The 12,459-nt window shown below is 46.8% G+C and overlaps 1 pseudogene; it reads left to right on the top strand.

The window, feature by feature from the left end:
- Positions 1–9,754: 9,754 nt before the first annotated feature.
- Positions 9,755–9,907, top strand: LOC147917714 (U1 spliceosomal RNA; annotated as a pseudogene).
- Positions 9,908–12,459: the final 2,552 nt, after the last annotated feature.

The raw sequence follows: 12,459 nt of genomic DNA, 5'->3' as shown, positions 1-12,459 counted from the left end.
ACCCGGGCCCTGCCTTCATCCTAGGCAGGTGCCTGGTCTCCTGTGCTGGTCTCCTGAGCTCTCATCCTGGGGGCTGCTCAGCTGAGGCCCTGCCTGCTCTTCTCTGGACTGCAGCCTCGCCCTGAGCCCCCCAGCTGGGACTCGGACCCTGCTGCCCACCTCTTGGCATGGACTCTGCATGTCCTCACCCTGGATTTCCCACCCTGGGTTGCCCCCAGCTGCTGGGAGAATTGCTCCCTCCAGCCAGACCCCGACCTGACTTGGGCCCCACTATTGGGCAGGGGCTCAGGGTCACTGCCCACATCTGCAGCGGGTCTGCTCTGCCTTTGTGGGTCAGGGCGGTATGGTTGTCCCCTTTGGTCACCATTGTCAAAGCTGGTCATACCAGATCCCAGGTGATGTCGTGATGTTCTGGAGGGTTCCCCAGCCAAGCTTAGTCCACTGCTCTGCAACACAGCACGTTCAAAGGGCCATAGCCTGACTGACCCACACACAAGTGCTGGATCCCTCCCATTTGTGTCTCAGTGGTCATTCAGAGGCTCTTTTTGGGAGTTCTGGCTTCACTGTGGCCATGAACTTCAAACCTGGAATACCTCCTGGACCAAAAAGACTTAAGGAAATACAGGTGCACAATCCCTTATCAGAAGCCCTTGGGAGAATAAAAACCCTCAGGCCAGATGTGTTTTAGAATTCAGAATTGCTCAGATTTTAGGAGGATAATTTGGTGCAGATACTGTACAGTTTGTAACAACCTAGTGAGGTCTGCGGCAGCACTCTGTAAATCAGACACATTAATACTTCTGTGGTGAAATGTATGAATATTCACACTAAGCAAGATGAATAAAGCCATACAGTCATCCCTTGGTATCTGGGGGAGTGGTTCCAGGATCTCCGCACATGCCAAAATCCGTGATGTTCAATCCCTTATATAAAATGGCGTAGTGTTTGCATATAACCTACGCACGTCCTCCTGTGTACTTTCAATCCTCTCTAGATTACTTATACTACCTAATTCAATGTAAATGCTAAGTAAATAGTTGTTATACTGTATTGTTTAGGGAATAATGACAAGAAAAAACAGTCTGTACATGTTCAGTACAGACGCAACCATGTAGGCCTTTTGATCCGCACGTGGTTGAGTCCCCTGATGCTGAACTGTGGGTGCAGAACTGTGGATAGGAAGGCCCGACTGGAATTCATTGCCTTGTATTAGTTCAGGTCAGGTTTTGCTACGAAATGATTTCAGGTTATGAAAAAAAGTCAGTTCAGAGAACTTTTAGAGTAGGTTAAATATTTTCCATATATTTGTTACCTTATATATTTCATAAGTACTTTAAGAGCAGGAATTGTGTCTTATTTTTTTAATCTCTAATGCCTACCCCGATTCCTGGCACACACTAGACACTTAATAAACACTGAATGAATAGGTGAATCGTTCTTCGGTTTCCAGATTATTCCTCTTCGGTAAGACAAGGGCAACTAAGCCCTTCCTGGAAGGAGTCCTGACCAATTCCTCGTTGGTCATCATGGACGAAGTTGTATAGGTTTCCAACTTTCCCCTCAAATCTCCACGAAGGTTCAATGATCGACAAAGCGTTTTATTCCACTCCTTGCCTGAGAAGCAAGCAGAAGCCAAGAGCAAGAAACTGACAGAGAGGTCACAGTGGGTCCGGGGAAGCAGCAGAACATGCAGGGAAGAGCGCCAGGCACAGACTGGAAGACCTGGGCTCTGTGTACAGGCTTATTCCCCGGGGGGTGTGACCCTTGTCACATCCGGGCCTCAATTTCCTTGCCTGCTAGAAAAGTATCCCCAAACTTGCCAATCATCATAATCACCTGGAAAACTTTAAAAATATAGATTCTGATTCTGTAGGTCTAGGGTGGAGTGTAGAAATCCGTACTTTAAAAAAGCTCGTTGCTATAACAAAAATATCACAAAAGAGGTGAGTAGGAAATAGGGCTATATAGGACTAACATTTCCATATGTCACTGGAATTAAGTTAGCATAAATCTGAAGCTAATTCTGATGAGTTAAGATGTGTATGGTAAGCCCTAGAGCAACCACTAAAACAATAAGTTAAAAAAATAGTGGAAAACTCATTTAAAAAATTAAAATGCTACATTAGAAAGATTCACTCAATGCAAAAGAAAGCAGTAAGGGAGGAACAGAGGAACAAAAATGACATGAGACATACAGAAAACAAAAGTAAAATGGCAGATGTAAATCCAACTAGATTAAGTGTGAATAGATTAAACAATCCAATCAAAAGACAGAGATTGGAGTGATGGGTGAAATGGGTGAAGGGGGTCAAAGGTACAAACTTCTAGTTTTAAAATTAATAAGTTCTGGGGATGTAAAGTATAGCACAGGGACTATAGTTAATGATAATGTATTGTATATTTGAAAGCTGCTAAGAGAGTAATTCTAAAAAGTTCTCATCACACACAAAAAAATTGTGACTATATGTAGTGATGGATGTTAATTAAATTTATTGTGGTAATCATTTTGCAATGTATCCATATATCAAATCATTACGTTATACACCTAAAATTAACACAATGTTGTATGCCAATTATATCTCAATTTAAAAAAATAAAAATTAAAAAAAGAGACTGTCAGAATGGATTAAAAAAATACTATCCAACAATATTCTGTCTACAAGAGACACACTTTATATTGAAAGATACAAATAGACTGAAAGTAGAAGGATAGAAAAAGATACATCATTTGAACAGCAGCCACAAGAAAGCTGGAATGGCCATACTGACTGATGTCAAACAAAATAGACTTCAAAACAAAAGATGTTACTAGCGATAAAGAGGGACATTTCATAATAGATGACAAAACAGTCAATCTATCAGGAAGAAATAACAGTTATAAACATATACGCACCTAATGACAGAGCACCAAAATACATGACGCAAAAACTGACAGAAATGGAGAAACAGACAATTCAACAGTAATAGCTAGAGACTTCAATACCCCACTTTCAAAAGTAGAACAGGGGCAGGCCTGGTGGTGTAGTGGTTAGGTTCGCAAGCTCCGCTTCGGCGGCCCAGGGTCCCCCAGTTCGGATCCTGGGCGCGGACCCACTCACCGCTCATCAAGCCGTGCTGAGGTGGCATCCCATATAGGAGAGCTACAACTCTACAACTATGATATATAACTATGTACTGGGGCTTTGGGGAGAAAAAAGAGGAAGATTGGCAACGGATGTTAGCGCAGTGCCAATCTTCCAAAAAAGAAAAAAATAGAATAAATAGATAGGAGATCAACTAGGAAATAGAAAACTTTAACAATACTATAAACAAACTAGACCTGACAGACACCAGTGGAACGCTCTACCAGACAGCAGAATGTATGTTCTTCTCAAGAGCACCTGGGGCATTCTCTGGGACAGGCCACGTGCTAGGTCATAAAACAAGTCTCAGTTGTACTCTTGGGCATCTATGTCAGAGAGATGAAAATTTATGCTCACACAAAAACCTGTATGTGAACGTTCATAGCACCTTTATTTTTTTTTTTTAATTTATTTTTTTCCCCCAAAGCCCCAGTAGATAGTTGTATGTCATAGTTGCACATCCTTCTAGTTGCTGTACGTGGGATGCGGCCTCAGCATGGCCGGAGAAGCGGTGCGTCAGTGCACGCCCGGGATCCGAACCCGGGCCGCCAGCAGCGGAGCGCGCGCACTTAACCACTAAGCCATGGGGCCAGCCCAGCACCTTTATTTGTAATAGCCAAAAACTTGAAACAGCCCAGATGTCCTTCAATGAGTGAATGGTTAAACAAACTGTATTTTTCTTTCTTTCTTTCTTTTTTTTTGGTGAGGAAGATTGGCCCTGAGCTAACATCTGCCAATCCTCCTCTTTTTTTGCTGAGGAAGATTGGCCCTGGGACATCCACGCCCATTTTCCTCTACTTTATATGGGACGCTGCCACAGCTTGGCTTGACAAGCGGTGTGTCGGTGCACGCCCGGGATCCGAACCTGAGAACCCTGGGCCGCCGCAGCAGAGCGCGTGCACTCAACCACTTGTGCCACTGGGCCGGCCACTCTTTCTTTTTTTTTGGTGAGGAAGATTGGCCCTGAGCTAACATCTGTGCCAATCTTCCTCTATTTTGTATGTGGGATGCTGCCACAGCATGGCTTGATGAGCGGGGTGTAGATCTGTGCCTGGGATATGAACCCTGGCCGCCGAAGTGGAGTGTGCAAACTTAACCACTATGCCACCAGGCCAGCCCCAACAAACTGTATTTTTATCATAATTATTTTTAAAGTATTATTATTATTATCCAAAACCATCTGAAAATCTCACCACCCAGAGACAACTCCTGCGACCACTCTGGTGAACATCCCACCAACATCCACATACACACATACTCCACACACAAATAGGTATGTGTACACCTCCAGCAATTCCCTACCCACCCCAGCAATGATTCTCAAAGGAAAGCCTTAACCCCCAGAAGGGCATATCACAGTTTCCTGGGGTGAGAGGTTGGGGAAGGCTGTGTGGTGAGAAAAACTCCTCAGGTGACTGTGTATGACTCCTTTCTTTAGGGAGGCATTCCACCTTCACCCTACTACCTAGAGAATCCCTGGACACTTGACCAAATGGGGTCGTTGCACACATGCTATTTTGTAAACTGCTTTTTACATTCTACATCATTTTATTTTTATAACTTTTTTGTGTGTGTGTGTGTGTGAGGAAGATCAGCCCTGAGCTAACATCCATGCCAATCCTCCTCTTTTTGCTGAGGAAGACTGGCCCTGAGCTAACATCTGTGCCCATCTTCCTCCACTTTATGTGGGACGCTGCCACAGCACGGCCTGACAAGCAGTGCATCGGTGCGCGTCCAGGATCGGAGCCCAGGCCACCAGCAGTGGAGCACATGCACTTAACCGCTGTGCCACGGGCTGGCCCCATCTACATCATTATACCTAATGGCTGTGTTGTATATATGTTTTTTTGTTATGGTAGCAAAAATTTAAAAGTAGTTCCATGTTGATACTATTTAGATTTTTTCATTAAAAAATATATAATTTTGTGGTGAACATATTTGCGTGTATAATTAGCACCTTATATTAAATTCCTATGAGGGACGTCTGTGGGTTGTCACACTGTGGTGGCTGCGTGTGGCTGTGATGCTGAAAGCTCTGCCACCAGGATTTCAAATACCAGCAGGTCCCCCATGGTGGACAGGCTTCAGCAGAGCTCCCAGACTAAGACAGGCTGGGAAGAAGGACCTGGCCACCCACTGCTGAAAAAAGTTAGCCATGAAAACCCTGTGAAGAGCAGGGGAGCACTGTCTGATGGAACACCAGAGGATGGAGCGAAAGGACGCGGCAGGGTTCCGCTCTGCTGCCCACGGGGGCGCTGGGGGGGAAATGACTGGACAAGTGGGATTTCCGGATCAGTGAGTTTGAACATTTAAATATTTTGAAACATAATGACAAAGTACTTTCTAGGAAGGTCGGTCGTAGGGATTTATATTCCCGTCAACACTCATTCAACAAATACTGCATCAGGCATTGTTTAGTCATGAGAGTATTCCCTACGTGCTTGAACCTTTACAGGTAAGTTCCAGGGGCCTCCTGGTGGCGTAGCGGTTAAGTTCGTGTGCTCCGTGGGGTTCGAAGGTTCGGATCCCGGGCAGGGACCGACACAATAAAGCAGAAGAAGATGGGCACGGATAGCTCAGGGCTAATCTTCCTCACACACACACACACACACACACACACACACAAAAGTAAGTTCCAAAGGTCTTTGGTAAAATACCGCCTCTGGGCTCTGACGTCAAGTGAAGCTGCTAACGCTGTTCATCTGCCTTCTCGGTGACGGCTCCTGCCGGGAGCCCACCACACCCTTTTTCCTGCCGGCAAGCAAGGCTGTTTGCTTCTCTTTGCTGCCACCTTATGCTGGGACAGGAGATGTTCTTTATGGGAGGACCTGAGAGAGAGCAGCTGCAACTCGGTCTTCCGGGGCATGAAGGGGCCTGCGGTCAGAGCCCAATAATCTGTCCTAAACAGATCAGGGCCAGAGAGCAAGGCCTCTGGGCTTCAGTGCAGAGGCAGCCCTGGGACCCAGGAGTGACGGGGCCCAGGAGTGAGGGCAGAAGAGGGCTGCCCCCTCGCGGCAGCTCCTGCCCTCTGCGGCGGCCTGAGAGCTGAAGCCCGCCGCAGGACGGGCTTTAATGAAAAAATCTAAATAGTATCAGTGAGGGCTGAATTCTAAATCTGGTCTGCCCTGCATTTGCTTTTGGGCAAGTTTGTTCTTTCTTTGCGCTCTGTTTCTTCTAGTGAAATGAGAGGTTGGCCTCAGCCAGTGTTTTGCAAAATGCACACAGTGACCCATTAATGAGCTGTGAATTCTATTATTAAATTGTGGCAAGGTTTTTTGTTGTTGTTGTTGTTGTTGTTGGAAAAGACAGGATAGAAATTTATGGAAATATCAAAATGCATTGGGCATAGTAAAGGTAAGTATTGCTTCTGGTACTCTCTCTACACAAGGCGTCCTGGGTTGTTACATTGTTAAATGTATTTCTTACTGAGGGTCTTGGCCAATATCAAGGCCACTGCCTCAGGAGATCCTAGCGTCCTCCCAGCTGGAGCTTTCAGTTCTAATTGGGACTGTTCTGGTGAGGAGACGCCGCCATGCAGAGGAAGCTTTGGGGCTGTGCTGGTCTTCTCTTTCCCTCCTCTTCTCAGCTGCTCTAAGATGACAGAAAGCCCCGGCTCTAATGCAGATGACCGGCAAGAGTTTCCCATGGGGCCCCAAAACAAACACAACAACAGACTGAGCGCTTGAGTCAGAATTCCCTCAGAGCAGCTCCCTCTCCGGGGTGCCCGGCACAAGGCTGACCACGCAGGCGCAGAAGCCGCCCTCCCGGCAGAGGCACTGGGCCGAGCTACGGTGCCAGGGGAAGTCTCGTCTGCCCTGCTCATCACCACCCCAGGGAACTACAGGGGCCAGTGAGAGCCCACGAAGCCGGGAGGGGGAGGGAGCAGCAGGGCTGGAGGGCCTGGACGCTCTGACCTGGCCCCACTGGGTTCCAGAAGGCTGGAGGGGGAGGAGGCGGTTGTTGAACGTGCCCCGGGATCCTGATCCTGCTGCGGAGCCGGCGTCCTGCGGCGGGCTTCAGCTCTCAGGCCGCCGCAGAGGGCAGGAGCTGCCGCGAGGGGGCAGCAGAACACTGAGGCTGGAGGTGTGGGGCCGGCTTCAACGTTGGGAGCGAGAGGTAATGGGGTCTCAAAGGCGGCAGGGAGCCGAGGGCCTGCAGAGAAGGGTGGCCTTGCCTGCTCTCTTCCAGGGGCCTCGGGAGGAGGAGAGACGACCTTCATGACAGGCGCCCACCAGGGTTGTGCTGGAGCTGGCGCATACAGGCTCACCAGTGCCAACAGTTAAATTTGCAAAACATTTGCAAGCCGGTTGTTAAACATAGCCATCATTAAAAACTTACAATTAAATAAATTGTATTAAAAACAAAGGTAATAAACACTAAAAACTCATCACTTTCTAACTATTATACTACAGTCTATTATCTATGTCCTTGAGGTTATTTCTGTTTGTTCTATCTGTAGGGTGGAAATGCTATATAACATTGTGCTACCGTGCACGGTGACATCACATTGCTGGCCTGAAATCAGTCACGGTGGGAGAATTTACACCATGCAAACTAGCAAATGCTACAAATCAGGGTGGCTGCTGCTGCTGCTTTTGGAGAGCCAGTTGTTAAGCATATGCCAGCACACCACTGGGCCCACTCTCCTCCTATCTCCAGTTCTGTGATCTCGTCCCCCACCCCAACCAGCCACTCTCACCGCTGTCAGTCTGAGAGGCCTCTTCAGAGGTGGGGAGATGCAAGACATGGCTTTGACCTTTAGCGCTGAGAAGGCTTAGTGACCTTACCTGGACAAGCAGACAGGGAAGAACTTACAACAGAGACTGGAGTTCAAAAGAAGGAGGCTGGGGCCAGGCAGCACACTTCCCCATCACCCTCCTCGCCCCCCAACCCTGCCCTGTGGAGAGCAGGGGAGAGGCGATGTTCAGCCTGAAGAAAAGACACACGAAAGAAGACTGTCTAGCGAACATTTGAAGGGCTGGCGTGAGAGTGAGTGTTCAGCCCAGAGCCATCTAGATCCACGATGTAAAACTGGGGCCAAGAAATGCAGATTTGACTTAACATGAAGAAGAACCTCAACCTTCTCTGCAGGCCCTTTGCTCCCTGCCGCCTTTGAGTCATTGAAAGATTGAATGAGATGGCTCGTGAGTGCTACTTCCTGCTCAATGGATGGATGGGAAGCATAAAAAAGAATGTAAGAATTATTGCTACTCACAATGTGGTCCATAGACCAGCATCATAAAATCACCTGGGAACTTATTAGAAATACGGGATCTCAGGCCCCACCCCAGACCTTCTGAATCAGAATGTGCATCTTAACAAGATCCCCACACGACTCTAAGCACATGATAATTTTAGAAGCATTAAACTAAATTACCTTTTAGATGTCTTTGAGTGGGTTACTCATTACATTATTGTTTATAATGGCACATTATATGGAAATAATCTAACTATAATTTGGGGAACTGGTTAATAAATTACAATAAATCCATATGATAGAATAACTATTCACACAGTAAAAAGAATGAGATGACTCATATACTGGTAAGGATGAGATCCAAGCTACATTGTTACGTGAAAAAAGCAAAGTCAATCCTAAAATCAAAATTTGTTCTGGATCATCAATCAAATATTTACAAATACAGTCATGAGCTGCATAATGACGTTTTGGTCAACGACAGACCTCATGTACAACGGTGATCCCATAAGATTAGTACCATACAGCATAGGTGTATAGTAGGGTACACCACCTAGGTTTGTGTAAGTACACTCTGTGATGTTTACAAAACCATGAAATTGCCTAACAACACATTTTTCAGAGCGTATCCCCATCATTAAGTGATGCATGACTATAAAATGGAAGCTATACAAGTACCAGAAGAAAATATGGGAGTACATTTTTATAACCTCGAAGTGTGCAAGATCTAAGTATGTCCCAAACTCAGAAGTCATAAAAGAAAAGACTGATAAGCTCAGACATAAAAACCAAACACTTCTACTTGGCAAAAAACACTATAAAAAGGCACAAGAACAAATGACAGATTGGAAAAGTATTTGCAACATCATAAACAGGAGGTTACCTTAATAAATAAAGAGCTCCTACAAACCAATAAGAAAAAGACCAACAATTTCATAGAAAAAATGGACAAAAGGTTTAAGCATTTCACAAAAAAGGAAATGCAAATAAAAGCCTTTTAAACATATGGAAGGATGCTCAACTTAACTCATGCAAAATGCAAATTAGCACTACAATGAGACATGATTTTCACTTAGATTGGCAAAGGTCAAGTAAGTTTGACATTGTAATGAGAAAGAAACAGGTACTCTCATATAGTGGTACCTCTACGGAGGACTATTGGCAACACCCATCAATTTAAAAATGTTTATGCCCCTGGATTCAACTATTTCTATAGATACACAAGTGTAAAATGACATATACTCAAGAATATTATTTAAATACTAATTACAATAGCAAAAAATTAGAAGTAACCCAACTGTCCATCAATAAAGATCTGGTTAATTAATTTGTCACTTGCGTGCAATAGAATACTATAAAGCCATCAAAAATAATAAGGCAATTCCTTATGGACTGAAATAGAATAGTCACTTACATATTTCTAATAAAAAAAGACAGACTTCCCTGGCAGAGGAGATGCCATGGTCACCAAGGTGGTTTTCCAGGGGAGGCTCATCCATTGTGCTCCAGATGTGCTGACCCCTGCCATTTCCCCAAATGTGGGGCCCCTGACTGTGGTAGTGGGGGACCGCGTTCACGCTTCCCCCCTAAAAAAAAGATACAGAACACTACGTTGCCATTTGTGTTAAATTATAAGCTTTTATATTCTTAGAAGTCTCTGGAATGAGAACAAAGGGGTACCAATGGGATCTGAGAAAGGAAGTGTGGACCAATAGTCAAGGTAGGAGGGAGCTTAGCTTTTCAATGAATTCTCTTTTAAAACTATTTATAGTTTAAAAATGCTTTAACTTTAAACTTAAAAAAAAAAATTCTTTCACAGGGAGGAAAGTCTCCGTGGTGCAGACCAAACACCCTTTTCCCTTCCCAGACTCGAGTGGATGGAGTGTCCTTGGGTCTGCCCTGTTATGCTCTTCTCTCCCTAGTTAAATCCTTTCTTTTCTTCAAGGCTCAGTCAAGCCTCTGACTCCCTCCCTCAAGCTCATGGAGGCCGCCTTCACCGGTTCTCAACGTGTAGCTGGAGGGAACTGTAGCCCTTTTTTCTGGCCACTCTGTGCATTACTTGCTTCTCTACATGTACCATTTGAGTTGTCTGGACTGCTCTCACTGAATGCCACCAGCCTTTGGTGCTGAGTCCCTCCTCTCTCCCCTGACCTCCCAGGACACTCCTGGTCATACCACACAATGCGGTCTGTGTTATACCCTCATCAGAGCACCGAGACCTCCTACAGGGTGTGGGCTGGGCTTCACCCCTCAGTGCTAAGAGCAGAGTGGGTGCTCCAGAAAGACGTCTTGAGTTCTCAGGTGATGGATGGCCATTGGACATAGAATAACACCCCTGCTGTCTTTACTCAGCTTATACTGGCACTTGGTCCTGGGTGACTGGAGGTGTGGACACTTTCTATGCTGCAAGGACTGTGGTCCTTTCCTGCTGTGGAATTGCAGACCAGCACAGAGGGCAGCCTGTAGTTGGCTCATCCCCAGGAGCTCAGAACCCTGCACCTTCTCCCACCATTGCAGTTGCTGGTCCTCGGCTCCGCCCTCCCAGCCCTCTGGAAAACACGTGCAAATGCAGGCAGGTCTCTTTTCTCAGTCACTGCACCTGCCTTAACCATTCACACGTGTATAGCGAGGCTTACATTTTCTTTTGTGAATTTCACAAGCTTAGAGGAGCTTTCACCAAGTATTTATGAAGTGCCTATTATGTGTTGGACACTGTGGTGGGCACTCCCAATTCAAAGATAGATAAACAATACAGATTCTGCTCTCAAGGAGCTAGCAGTCTTTTGGGGAAAACAGTCACATGAGCAAAATTAGTGGAATGTCGTTAGCACAGTGATAGATGCCCAGGGTGTCACGAGAATGCAGAGGAGGGGCTTACTCTGGGCTCGGGGGTGGGTGAAATGAGGGACACTTTCTTGGAAAAGATTCTATGGCCCAGCCTTAGTGATAAATGAGAGGCTGGGCACCAGCCTGGTTTTACAGCTAGGGGTCTTTTTTAGCCTCGATACTCTTCATCACCCTTCCTTCTTTCCTCCCCAGCAGAGGAGCTATCCAAGTGGGAGAAAGGAAACTGGGGCTGCCAAGGGACAAATGGGTGACGCCACATACTGGTAGAGAGTGTGCAGGGTCTAAGACTCCGCTGGGAGAGGCAGTAGCTTAGGGTATAGGGTTGGAAGGGGATGGACATGGGGATCTGGGTGATTAAATCTTGCCTTATCAAGAGCCCAGCTGGAAGTCATTCTACTCCCTTCCAGGAGACACTCTCCTCTCCAGTTCAGGCTCTGACCCTGTGGATGCCCCCTAGAAAAGGGCCCACTGGGCAGGTACACCCCAGGCTTGAGGCCCAGGCCTAAGCTGACTCCTCTCCCACCCCTCTCTCTTGCTCCTTTGCCCACCACTCCTTACCACACCCTCCGAGTCCAGAGGATGCTATACCTTCTGTCCCAGGAGGCTCAGAAGTGTGGTCACACTGAGGATATTGGCTAGTACAGCCACGGAGGACCTGTGGGAGCTCTTGGCTACACCATTTGAAGTCTCTGAAATATGTGCATTTCCTGCTGTGTGCTGGGGAGGTGGTGGGCGATTTTATCGGGGGATCTTTGAAGGTTAGAGGCAGTCATCTAGGACTTCCTCCCTGGGCTCAGCTCTGGAGGAAATCTAAAAGCCAGAGGGCGTGGGAGTAAGAACCCTCTGCTCTACCCTCTAGAGGGCTCAGCCTCAGGCATCCAGGTGGGGAGTGCGTTAGACCCCTGTGATTACGGATCCCTTCATCTTGAGGCCTGGCCCGCAGAGCCAGGGAGGGGGCTCCTGAGTAAAAGCCTCAAAGGCTGATTGATTCTCGATGCCCAGAGCCCAAGGTGGCAGCTGCCAGCTGACCTTCCCTTCAGATTCAGACGCTCGGGCTGCCGCAGTGACGGGCAGGCTTCCAGAACACTCAGAGAGGCCGAGAGGCTCCTCTCTGCTGCCCACATCCACTGCCCCTGTCCAGACTCCTCCCCAGATAAGAGCCTTCTTGTGCAAAAAGCTCCCATCTGAAGCGCTGGGAATCCTGTGCTGACTGCATTAGCTACATATCATAAATATTTATGCTCCTGCTGACGTGTGTCAGAGTGTATGTGTGTATGCAGGGTAGGGTCTGCT

Source organism: Ceratotherium simum, chromosome 2 (assembly GCF_057802395.1).
Source record: "Ceratotherium simum simum isolate JZ-2026a chromosome 2, ASM5780239v1, whole genome shotgun sequence".
NCBI classification, from domain to species: domain Eukaryota; kingdom Metazoa; phylum Chordata; class Mammalia; order Perissodactyla; family Rhinocerotidae; genus Ceratotherium; species Ceratotherium simum.
Note: the sequence above shows the minus strand (reverse complement) of the source record. Positions and strands in the feature narration are given on the sequence as shown.